The sequence below is a fragment of the Felis catus genome, chromosome C1 (genome assembly GCF_018350175.1).
Source record: "Felis catus isolate Fca126 chromosome C1, F.catus_Fca126_mat1.0, whole genome shotgun sequence".
Classification (NCBI taxonomy): Eukaryota; Metazoa; Chordata; class Mammalia; order Carnivora; family Felidae; genus Felis; species Felis catus.
In genome coordinates, this window is record NC_058375.1 from 136067454 (window position 1) to 136081245 (window position 13792).

Consider the following 13792-nt stretch of genomic DNA (forward strand, 5'->3'; position numbering starts at 1 on the left):
ATAGACCAGTAAAACTAAATAAAAATAAGAACAGACATAGAGTTAGCATATTTCTATTTAATAAAAAGAACATGGAAAATATAATACCTTCTATTATAATTCTCTCATTCACCAACAGTATGAACTTTAAAAAAATAAGAAAGTAGAAAAAAATGCCAATTTTTTTAAATAGCCTGTGAAACATATAATACAATGTCTTTAGTGTTTTTTGTTGTTGTTGTTTAAAATGAACCCCTGAAAACTTTGTTGGCAACCCTGCAATACCAAGGGCCACTATTTGAGAAAAGGGTCAATTGTCTGCTTACTTGAGGAGGGGGCCAACACATGGGCATGCTGCAGTGGTGGTTTTGTAACTAGGCAAAGGGTGGTTCAGAGCACTTGGAAATAGGTGATCTGCTCTGTGACTCAGGCTAGTAGAAATCTCCACACTCCCCCTTGATACTGGCTGGCTAGTGTGTGTGGATCTGGCCAATAGCCCTGTCTTTTTCTCGTCAAATCTTGAAAGGCTTGTAAGTATTTCATCACCGTGAGCATCCTGCAGAACATACCCCATGTCTTACCATAAATTATCAGTGGGCAAGCAAGATTTATTCTTAAAATTTTTACTTTGCTGTAAATCGTTTCTCCCGTCACGTGAGATGAGTGTTCTATAGTGTCAGAAGAAGAGATGGCATTTTTCAGATTGTGTATGGGTTGGGGCATATGACGTTACATGATCTGGTGGAAGCCCATGTGCGCAGTGCAGCACGGTTTCGGGGGGGCTCTGTCTGGTCAGGACCAGAACAGCTAGATTTCCTGGCCTGTTACCCCAAGGCTATATATCTTTGGCCCTTGAGCAGCCATGTCAAGTTGGGTCTGATGGGGAAAGCCTACAGACAGTGAGCAGGGTAAGTTAACATCCAGCATTTGCTGCTTGGCTCAGGTGCTCTAGGCTCAGCAGGGAAGTTGGGGAAAAGTACTTCAGTGGCTAGCTGCAGAGCTCATTGTGTCCATCTTGAATAAAGGTCTTTGGACCTTTTAGAGGAGTCCTTTTTCAGGTTTTCAAAAAGGAAGGTGCATAGTCTGAACCGGGCCTCCGGTGGAAACTTAGTGGGTTGAGAATAGCAAGGTGGAGACTCTTAGTAGCCACAGCTTGAGGATGGAGGCTCTACATCATTACTTTATATATATTGAATTCATCTATCTTATTGTGGATCATTTGTATTCTTTTAATGATAGCCACACTAGCCGCATGGTAGCTGCTCTAATAATATGTATGCTTCTAAATTGGATCTTAATGAGAAAACATTCTGTTGGAATCAAAATTATTGAAGGGAATTTCAGCACTATATTTGTCAATGAGTGGAAAGGCTTTAGCTTTGCTAACTAATTTTAACTGTTTTAACTTTTTGAATGGTTGTCAGAGTTGATTTTAAAATTGTTTCACCTTTTCATGATATTTTTCATTAATGGTGACTATTAATGATTTGGAATGTGCTTGTTTCATCTTAATTATAGATGTGCGATAAAAGGTTGTAGAAGTGCTCTCTAATACTCTTGGGCATAGGTGGGAGTTCTGGCTGTCCACTGGTACTCTACTGATACCTACTGGGCACTATGTCATTTCACCCCCTCCCTCTGTGTGAACAGAGACTGAGTGGGGAATCTGAACTACTGTCCCAAATGGTCTGTGATGCAGTGGTGACCCACATTTCCTTGCTCGAGCGGCATAAGAGGAGGTCAGCAAAAATTAAAGATTTAAATTAGTTCCGGATATCATGACATGATGTCCAAAAACCCCAGGTTCAGTAAAAAATAACTAGACCTATCAATGAACAGAGACAAAGACAACTAATGCCAATACTGAGAGGACAGAAATGTTATTTGACAAAGGTTTCAAAGCGCCTGTCATAAAAATGCTTCAGTGACCGATTAAAAACACAACTGAAGCAAATAAAAAAAGGTCTCAACAAATAAAAAGAAAATTAATGTAAATATAAATTTACATTTACACATTATACATATATGTATACAATATGTATAAAATGTATACAATATGTATATGTAAAATGTAAAAATACATATACAATATGTATATGTAAATGTATACAATATGTATACAAATGTATACAATATACATTTACATATAATGTAAATATAAATGTAATATTACATTAAAAACTCAGTGAATGGGCTCCACAGCAAAATGGAGGGGGTAGAGGAAAGCGTGAAGTTGAATATAGACAATAAAAATTTTCAATCTGAACAATGTAGAGAAAATAGACTGGGTGACAAAATGTAAGAGGCCTCTGGTATTATACCTGAAGATCTAACATTCATGTCATCAGAGTCCTGGATGGACAGAGAAAATGGCTCAGGGCTGAAAGGTATACCATGTCCTGGGCCATAACCTTCAGCAAAGTTAAAAGAATTGAAGTTATCAGATTGAGTTCTCTGACCAAAATGAAATCAAACTGGACGTCAACGACAGTAAAATAACAGAAAAATCATCAAATATTCAACTAAGTAGACTTCTAATAATTTCTGGGTCAGAGAAAAAGTCTGAAGGAAAGTTAAAAAAATATATGTTGAATTGAATGAAAATGAAAATAGAACGCACCAAAATTTGTGTAACACAGCTAAATCAGTACTGAGAAGGAAATTTATCGCAGTAAACACATGAGAAAAGAGAGCAAGTCCCAAAACAGTAACTTCAACTCCTACCTTAAGAATCTAGAAAAATAGGGGTGCATGGATGGCTCAGTCAGTAAAGCATCTGACTCTTATTCTCGGCTTAGGCCTTGATCTAAGGGTTGTGAGTTCAAGCATGGTGCTGGGCGTGAAACCTACTTAAAAAACAAAACAAAACAAACAAAAACGAGAATCTAGAAAAAGAACAAAAATAAGCCTAAACCAGCAGACAGAAGGATACAAAGACAGAAATAAATAGAAAGGAAAAAACATAAAACTTTTTTTTTTGCAAAGATCAAATTTATCAACTGATTAAAAAAAGAGAAGGCACAAATTATCAATATTAATAATAAACAGGGGATATCACTATAGATCCTGCAAACATCAAAAGGAGAGCAGTAGAACACTGTGTATAACTCAAATTAAACTGACAACTTAGATGAAATGGATCAATTTCTTGAAAAGCACAAACTACCACAAATGACTAAATATGAAATAGATAACTTAAATAGTTCTGTAAGTATTTTTTTTTTCCAAGGTGGTTGACATCTTTATTGCTTTGGGTGTGGGGGGCAGGTGCTCAGGTGCTCTTGGTGGGGAGCCTCTTCCCCATCACAGGCTTCTGGCTGCGCAGGGTGGTCCCGGCTGTGCAAATGGCAGCCACGCACAGATCTGGGCGGTACTTGTTCTTGCGGATCACATGTCAGATGCTGCTGAGGGTGGCCGGGGCATTCTTGTTGACAGGTGGTAGCTACGTAGGAGGTGGCAGGTTTTCGCTGGCCCCATGTACATTTCATGACCCCCACTGCACCTGTGCCTTGGGCCCCTGGCTCCATGCCCAGTCATGTTGTGGGGAATCAGCCCTCGGTAGCAGAAGGAGTTACAAGTTCAGCCTACGGCACTTGGCGGTGTACGGCTGCTTGTTTCTGTGGCAGGGGCAGGACGTTGGAGCAGTTTTGCGCCACCTTCTGTTGCGGGTGGGCGGTCACGGCAGCAGCTCCTCTCACTCCGTAGCCAGAGACGGAAAGAGGCCCGTGGTCCTGCAACTGTTAGGAAAACTGCCTTCATCATTGAAAAACTCATGAAAGAAATAGCCAGGTCCAAATCATTTTACTCGGAAACTCCACCGCACTTTTAAGAGAGATTTAAGACTAATTGTATACAATCTCTTCCAGAAAAGAGAAGACCAGGAACTATATCCAAATTCATTTTATGGAGTGGATACTACACTGATACTAAAACTATATAAAGACAGTAAAGAAGAAGAAAACTACAGTCCGATATCCCTCATGAAATTAGACCCCAAAATCTGTAACATATTAGCAAATAGAATTAGGTAATATATATAGAATTGTATGCCATGGCCAAGTGGGGTTTATTACAGCAATGCAAGATTGGTCCTCAAAAACTATTATATGACCTACCCCATTAACAAGCTAAAGAAGAAAAACCATATGATATCAATTGGTACAGAAAATGCATTTACCAAAGTTCAACATCATTCATAACAAAAACTCTTAGAAAAATGAGAGAAGAGGGAAACTTCCTCAACTTGATAAAGAGCATCTATAAAAAACCTACAGCCAATACTTAATGGTGAGGAATTTGAATGCTTTCCCCTATGACTAGGAAGGAGGCAAAGGTATCTGCTCTTATGTATTCAACTTGGTTCTGAAAGTCCTAGCCAGTGCAATAAGATTAGCAAAGGAAATAAATGTCATAAAGGTTACAAAGGAAGCAATACAACACTTGCTATGTGCAGATGATGTGATTGTCCGTGCGAAAATCCCAAGGATTCTACCGAAAACTGGAAAATAACGGAGTTCAGCAAGTTTTCAGGATACAATGTCCAAAAAGCAATTGTCTTTCTATGTGCTAATGATAAACATAGAAAAAAGATGAAAAGTGCAATCCTACTTAAAATTGTTTAAAAAGGGAGAAACAGTTAGGTGTGAACCTAAAAAAATAATATGTACAGGACTCACATGCTGAAAAATACAACATGCTGGTGAAATAAAGATCTAAATAAATAGATATATTCTGGTCAAGGTTTGGAAGACTCAACATAGTAAAGATTTCAATTGTCCTTTTTTTTTTTTTCAAGTCATGAAAACAAATATTTAACGTTGTCAGAGAACTGCTACAAAAAGGCTTTAGGTCCAGGTGGTATTACAATAGGGAGTTTTCAGGGCTTAAAAGAATAAATATTTCTCTCTATATAAATTATTCCATAATTATATATATAAATATATATATATACTATATATATAAATTATTCCATAATATATAAATTATATAAATTATTCTCTCTATGTAAATTATTCCATAACAGGAACAGAGAAAACTTCCATTTGTCCTTAAATTGACATATAGGTTAAATGCATTTCTTTTTAAAAAACCAACAAAATTGTTTTGTGGACAAAGAGCAGATTATTGTAAAAGTTATATGAAAAGGCAAAGGAACTACCATAGTTAACATAAATTAAAAAAAAAAAAGAAGAATAAAAAAAGAGGAATCAGCCTACCCAAAGTTTCAAAACTTACTATATAGCAAAAGTATTGAAGACTGTGTAGCATAGGTAAAGATATACATAAATCAATTTATGTAGCAATAAAGAGCTACATAAATATGTTCAACTGATTTTTTTATAAAGCAATTCAATGGAGGAAAGATATTCTTTTAACAAAAGATGCTAGACTAATTGGACATCCACAGACAAAAATATAACCTTGACTTAAACCTCACATCTTATATAAAAATTATCTTGGGGTGCCTGGGTGGGTCAGTCAGTTAAGCATCTGACTTTGGCTCAGGTCATGATCTTATGGTTCGTGAGTTCGAGCCCTGCGTCAGGCTCTGGGCTGATACTCAGAGCCTGGAGCCTGCTTTGGATTCTGTCTCTCCCTCTCTCTCTGCCCCTCCTCCACTCAGGTCCGTTCTCTCTCTCTCTCTCTCTCTCTCTCTCTCTCTCTCTCTCTCTCCCTCTCTCAAAAATAAATAAGCATTAATTTTTTTTTTAAATCTCAAAATGCATCATGGACTTAAATGTAAAACACAAAATTATAAAACTTTTAGAAAAAATATAGGAGAAAATAGTTGCAATCTAAAATCATGATTTATAGAAGGGAAAATGAATTAATTACATATGATCAAAATTAAAACTTTTGCTCTGCAAAAGATACTTTTGAAAGGATAAAAAGGTACAGACTTGGAAAAAATACTAGAAAACCACATTTCTTACAAAAGAGTAATATCTAGAACATGTAAAGAATTCTCAAAATTCAGTAGTAAAAAAAATAAACAATCCAATTAGAAAATAGGCAAAAGGGGGGTGTCTGGGTGGTTCAGCCAGTTAAGCGTCTAACTCTTAATTTCAGCTCATGTCATGATCCCAGGGTCATGAAATCAAGCCCTGCATTAGCTCTGCACTGAGTGTGGAGCCTACTTGAGATTCATTTTTTCTCTCTGTCCCTCTCTCCCTTCCTCTGCCACTCTTCCCCTCTCATGCTGTCTCTCTCTCTCAAATATATTTTTAAAAAATGATAATAGGCAAAAGATCAAACATTTCACTGAAAAGTACATAGAGATAGCAAAAAGTAAATGTGTTCAGTAATATTCAGCATCATTAGCCATTAGGAAAATGCAAATTAAAAGGACAAGATATCACTACACACATATCAGAATGACTAAAATAAAAAATAGTGATGAAATAAATGCTTATGAAGATGAGGATAAATTGGATCACTCACACATTGTTGGTGGGAATGTAAAATGTGCAGCGGCTCTATAAAGAGTTTGGTAGTTTCTTAAGGAAATTTAACATGCGAGCACTGCACGACCATTAATTGCACTTATGGGCATTTATCCCAGAGAAATAAAAACTTGTATTCACACAAAAACCTCTATACAACTGTTCCTTTCATCTTTATTCATGATAGCCAAATACTGGAAGCAACCAAGAGGTCCTTCAGTAGAGGAATATTTAAATAATCTGATGTATGTGGGCTACTCCTTATCAGTTAAAAATGAATGAACTGTTGACACACGGAATAACTTCAGTGAATCTCAGAGAATTACGCTGAGTTGAAAAAAGATGATTCCGCTTACATACTGAATTATTCCGTTTATATGACGTTCTTGAAAAGACAATATTGTATAACTAGAGAACATGTTAGTGGTTTTCACAGTGTAAGAATGAGGGGATGGAAACTATAAAGAGAAGCATGAGTAATTCTTGTAGTGATAGAAACGCCTGTATCTTGACTGTATCAGTGTCAATATCCTGGTAGTGATATGGTACTATACTCTTGCAAGATGATACCATAGTTTTGTGAGATGATACCATTGAGTAAAGGGAACATGAAATCTCTATGTATCATTGCTTATACTTTCTTATGTATCTACATTTTCTTCAACTCCAAAAAAGTTTGATTAAAGTTATAGAAGCAAGCTCAACTTTTCATAAATATTTTACAAGATTTTTTCCAAAAGTTTAAAAACTTTAATTTGTAATGCATCACCAAATACTTTGAATTTGTTCTTATCACAGGTATATAACATAAAGAAAAACACAATCAAATGTTTTTTTCTAAGCCCAATGTGGATGCCCATTGGTTCCTTCCAGTTTACCCCAGTGTGTGTTTCAAAGAAACCAAGATTTTAGCATAAGAGGAAAAAAATTCACAAGGAAAGAAAGAATTTTTAAAATCACTTTTTGCAACCTCCAACAAAATAATTACGTATGTGATACTTATACCAAGACTTGCATGAATATTGTGATGGGGAATTTTGTAATGGACGTATAATGGATATATTAGGCTGACAGCACCGGAGTCTACTGATAAGTCTTCACTGAATATCATTTGTCACTAAACAAAAAAATAAAAATGGCACAAATGGGCCACTGGATATTAAGTGGATCCTGCCATGGTACGATAGGGAACACACAGCACCAGCCATGAGATGCTGTTGCCTCACAAATACCACCAAAAATACTAAAATGACCCCATTTAAATTCCTAACTCTACCCACCTGTTTATAGGAAACTCAGAGATGAAAAAGAGCTTAAATGACAGTCTATGGAAATAATCACACACATTACAAATAAGAGAAATTCAACAGGAAAAACAAACCAGTTTCCTTGACTGTATTCTGATTTGAACACACCATCTAAGAAAGTGCAGAGAAAATTAAGTGTGACTAGATGATAACATTAAGAAGTCATTGTTTCATGTTTAAACATTTGAGGGTATTGTGGTTGTGTTTAAAATGGTCCCTACCGTTTAGAAATTTATATTGAACTTGTGGGTAAAATTATATGTCTGCAATTGGCTTTAAAACATTCCAGTTATGTAACACTATCAATGACAACAACAAAAGTGGGAGAATTGGGATGTATTGAGTCTGTTGACCAATAGTTGGTAGTTGTTGAGTTTGGAGGATGGATACATAAAACATTATTATATCATCCTTTTATACTTCTGCATATATTTGAAAATCTTCCATTAAAATAATACATACATATGTACACAATTTATGCCATGCCAAAGCAAATAGAGATATCAGAAATGATTGTCAACTTTTCATAGAATATTTTAAAACAGCTGAAGTGATCCATCTTTGGATTAATATATAATTCAGACTCTGGCTCAAATTGTGTCAGTCACACAAATTGAATGCCCTCTACTTTTCCTGATAGCCTTTTACAATATCATTGGTCATCTAGAGGCTAAGACTTTAATATACCCTAAGTTTTCTCACTGTATCAGCCCTTGGACAAATCTATTGTATATCTATCCTCCCAGGGATCCTGATTTTAATTAATTTCTTCAGCTTAGCGGTAACATTGTTAAAGGTATTGCTGTGAAGGATTTTTATGGTCAAAAAATGGTAAGTAAACACAAATGGGAAGAGACATGATTTGTTTTGGCCTTCCCCTATCTTTCCCTTTCCTCTCCGCCTCTCTTCCTTCCTTCTTTTCCTCTGCTACCTTCTTCCCTAGGGATTCCCTTGCTATTAGTTGAGTAATATATAATTTAAAAAAAAGATAGTTACCAGGGGCAAATATCTTTTGTACTTGATCAGGGAAGAAACAAAATAAAACAGAGCATATTTTGTACAGTATGTTATCCTGCTGAGTTGTCATATGAGACGAGAAAACTATACTCTTGTTCAAACTTATGAAGTTAGAAAAAAACATGCAAATTAAGTGTGAAACATAAATTATTCTGAAAACAAGAACAGCAACATTAAAGGAACAGGGTCATCAAGGGAAATTCAAATCCAGGACAGAGCTGTGTAAAACCTTAGACGGTAAAGAGTAGCAACACTCATGTAGAGAAGGAAAGGATTACTTTAGAACAGATCCTCAATGAAAAGGAAATGAACTAAGTCTATTTTTATTTAGAGGAGACCATTGTAAGATATTTTAATTACTGTTTAAAATATCTTTAAGGAACAGTTTCCATTTACGTTAAAGGAAACAGAATGGGATTTTGCTTCCTTTGTTGAGTGTCTTTATCGCTATGGGATGTGTAAAGTGAATATACTTACCTAATGTGGTCAAAGAAGAGATGACTCATTCATTCATTTAGTAATTCAACAATTATCGTTTTCCAGCTATGTGATGAGCATTAGTGGTTCAAAATTAGGAAGGTATAGTCCTTCACTTTCATGTACTTAAAATCCTGCATGGGATACTGGATATCAAATATAAAAAATTGCTCTAGTGAAATGTATTGGTGGGGGTATACCTAGAGTTCAAGAGGAACACAAAAAGGCTCATACCGGGAACATAAAGATTAAATGAAGTTTTGAAGAACTGTAAAAGTTATTCTAATAGGGACCAAAAAAAAATGGTAATGGCTGTGTTGGCCGTGAGTTGGGAGAGGTTATGGACATTTCAAGTATTCTAAAATCATGTATGCAAAAGGTGGAAACAATCCAATATTACAAGTGTTTAGTTTAGGTTGGGCCAGGGGGTATATTTTGGTGGCCAGAAGGGGGTGCTAGAGGTGAAAGGGCCACAAAACACAGAGGTCCGTATGATCAACTGTATAAACTAGGATTTATATTATAAAGCATGAGAAGGAATTGAAGGTTGTCAGAATGAGAGGGATGATATAATCTGATATGCATTTAAGAAAGGCATCCCTATGCTCAAGCTGAGTGGAGGTATTCTTTAGAGTACTAAACAGATGGTAAGAAAATCCATGAGGATTCTATTTCAGTAATATTCTCTTATATCTAATATCTGTGGTTATTAAGAAACTATTATTTGCAAAATTATGTCAGTCATTCTTCTATCCATTTTGTGCTTTCTCCTACTCTGTCCTATAATCAGAGTGGCTGACCCCTGCAAACTATACCTCCCAAGATCTCTTGTCCATTGAACTTTTAGTTAAGGTTTGACCAATTGTAGTTACTTGTGTGAGAGTGGAGGATAGAAAGAAGGGAGAAGTCAGGTTATTTCTCAAAACGCCATTAAATTTTGCTATAGTTTAGGACTCAAGATGCTCTTTGAATTAAAATAATAATAATAATAATAATAATAATAATAATAATAATAATGATGGGGCTTCAAGGATAGTTGAGTAATGTGATAAGACCCATCCCAAAATAGCCATATATACAAGATAAAATTTGTAAGTTTTAACATAAAGGTACAAAATATTCTTAGGGCTCAAGTAGGGAGTGAGATTAGAAAATAAAAGAAAAAGAAACAGTTTTCATGTGCTGATTTGTCGTAATTCACTCAAACCATAATTTATCCTGGGGTAAGAGTTGAAAGCATCACAGAATTATGTTCCCATTGCATCACTGACCTTCATAATATTCCCACTCTCCTCTATTTCTCTCTGTATGTCTGCTGTGAGCCCTATTTCTATGCTTTCTGTTTTGGCCCTTATCTGATAGGAAAGGAGCTTATAGTACAACTGTGTGGGCAGGGGCAGGCAGGTAGGTGATCAGGTGATAAAAGAGGCAGCCAGGGGACCTCATATTTCCCAGGGAACCAAGAACTGATGATACGGATTGGGAACAGCAGAAAAATTTGGGATCAGAAGCTATTCTCTCATTTCTGGATCCAGAGAAGAAAATACTTAGAATATTCCCACCATCTACGGTTGGAAAAGACCCAGATTTTCTATATGGATACAGAAGAGGAAGAGACTTTTGGAGGTGGAATGGAGGGAGTACAATAGGGAGACATTCCTTGTTAGATTTTAATATTTAAAAAATCATTCTTGTGTTGATTTTTTAAATGTTGTGTTTGGATTATGCCTGTGTCAGTCAGAAAGTTAGTGTCCAAGTCATGTGTAACAGAGAAAAGGACCTGAACAGAGCACCCATTTCTGCTATGTGGACAAAGAGAAAATAAGTCAACTGAAAAAGGAACAACAGCAGCAGTGAAAACAACACCTATAACAACATTATCCCTCTTCTTTTGAATGTTCAGAGACCCCGGTGCATGGCATGGTCAATAAATATTAGTATCCACTAAATACTGGTTTAAGAAACGAATGGCAAAATAAATGACAAAATGCATTTTTATTTTTTAGAGAGAGAGCAAGAGCATGAGTGAGAGAGTCAGAGGGAGAGAGACAGAATCTTAAGCAGGTTCCATGCTCAGCACAGAGCCCTATGCTGGGCTCGATCCCACAACCCTGGGATCATGACCTGAGCCGAAACCAAGAGTGAGATGCTCAACTGACTGTGCCACCCAGGTGCCCCTGACAAAATACATTTTTAACAGCACTTGGATAAAGCACAATTTTACAGACTCGATACAGGAAATAAAGCATTCTTTTACTTATCCTCACATCCAAGCGTTTTCCAACATCCACTTAGACAAAAATTATTAGTATTATTTTTAATGAGTAAGTTTTTTCTTCTTGGATTGAAACAGTGGGTCAAATCTTATAGACACCCTCAAGCTGTCCAAAAACAATTTGCCCTTGAAATGCGGAAACCTGAATTGTGAGCTGCCAAACATGATGTAATCACGTATTGGACATCTTCATTCCCCTCCCAAGGTATGCGATTAAGCCTTCTTTTATTTTCATGATGAAAATATTGGATCTACAGTATAGAGCAGTAAACTTGAATTTTCTTAATAAAAAAAGATACAAAGTATCATGGGCAAAACTGCAATATCCGTCCAAAAAAATGAAGCACAATAGACAGAATATTCCATGGGCAGATGTTAACTGAAAGTGCGCATTGTTTGGGAAAGGAGTTAATTAACAACTTATTAATTGGATAGAAAATCTGAAACTGTTGTACTTCTAGCAAATACATAATTTTCTTCAAGTATTATTAAAGCGTTTTTGTTGTACCTATTAAAGATTCTTGTCTCTAAGTTAATTTCATTATGCTAATAAGCTATCATCGTTACAGAACCTAAGCTTTGATCCATGTTAATTGTCGTGATCTTCAAAGACAAAGTCACCACTTACTTTAAATGAATTTTACATCTTTTTAAAGAATCACACGGAAATTAGGGGAAGTAATTAATTTTTTATTATGTGTCTCAATATTTTTAAGGGAGGAAGTCAATGGTATTGGCTAGAATTCATTTTAACATTTAACTAGGGAAAACAGCATGAGGCAAAAAAACTGTTCAGATGCAAAAGATTAAAGAAAATTTGAAACTGGGACCTAATTTGTCTTGATAAACTTTGGTGTTTAATATGCTTCTTTTGTTCTCAGTGTGAAACTGTGGGGTTTTGATTTGTAAAAACTTTTTGAAGAATTAATTCTTTCTAATTTTTATTCATTTCTTTGCCTTTCTTTTACAGTAAGACAGACAAGTTGACCTTCAAACCATCACACTTTTAAATATCTATGAACTTACAAGGTTAAATCTATTAGTGATCTGATATTAGCTATTGTACACTAACAGAGTATGTTTCTTCTGAAGCAGATTAGACCTAGCTGTTCCTATATAATAACTAGTTATTTGAACCTTAAGGGGTATAAGCAAATAATGTTATTAAATTATTTGCATTTCTCTTTGTAATGAGAAAAGGTCAAGTATGGAAATATTAACTCCTCCATTTTATGAAAATTCGTATAGGAAGATGGAAATGTACTGGTTTTATCTTTGTTATAATTAGACTTGAGATGAGGGTTAGGGACATTCTTGAAGCCCCCATCAAATTAGATCAAACACTGGATCAAAAACCAGAGAAGCGAAAGCACAATATGTTTTTTCTTGAAAGTATAGAGTGAAGGCATGAACTGCCAAAATCGTAATGATTAATTTTTTAATCATTTATATCATATCAAACCCCTTGACATTCTTTTTTTGGAAATATAGGGAGTATGAAAGAGATTCTAAACTTAAACATACATTTAAAACACACACACACACACACACACAATTCCCTAAATGATGTAAATAGGTGCTTCACAAAAAATAGAAATGTATCAAATCTAGTGGCTGCAATAAAATTGTTAGCAAATCTAGTGGCTATAATATAATTTTTAGCAAAGAGGAACATCTCAATACAACAAATAAGCTAATGATGAGATTCTACCTTGCTATGAAGGATTTCTGAGCCCATTGGAGAGGTGATGAACTTACCATAATAGTATCTTGATATAGCAACCAATAGTTCTCAATTCTTTCTGTGTAAGAAAATTATGTGGTGATGGCAAGAATGTGAATTCCAGCATGGTGCCCAAGGGTTTATGTTTTTAACAAGAATTGGTAAGTGATTCTAATGCAGATAGTTCATAGAGCACAAACCTTAAATATTGATAAGATTAATAACACTCAAATTTTATCTGATGATAAACTTTTTATGACTTTAAAATATATTTCAAAAAAAATACATTTCAGTCCATAAAATTCTTTATTAGCCAAGGTGCCACTAGTATATGTAGAAAATAGCCATATAAATTAATATGTTGGCTTAATGACTTTAGTATTAGCAATATCTCATGAATTATATTAGAATGACTAAAAACAATACAACTAATGAATCCCCTTCAAAACAGGGAACCTATATACCTCTTATGATAAGCCATTTTGTATCGTCCTCTTTTCATATTATAGGCATTTATGGATGTTTATTAAATAGAGAAACTGGATTTTAATCTTGTATGTCATAATCCAGT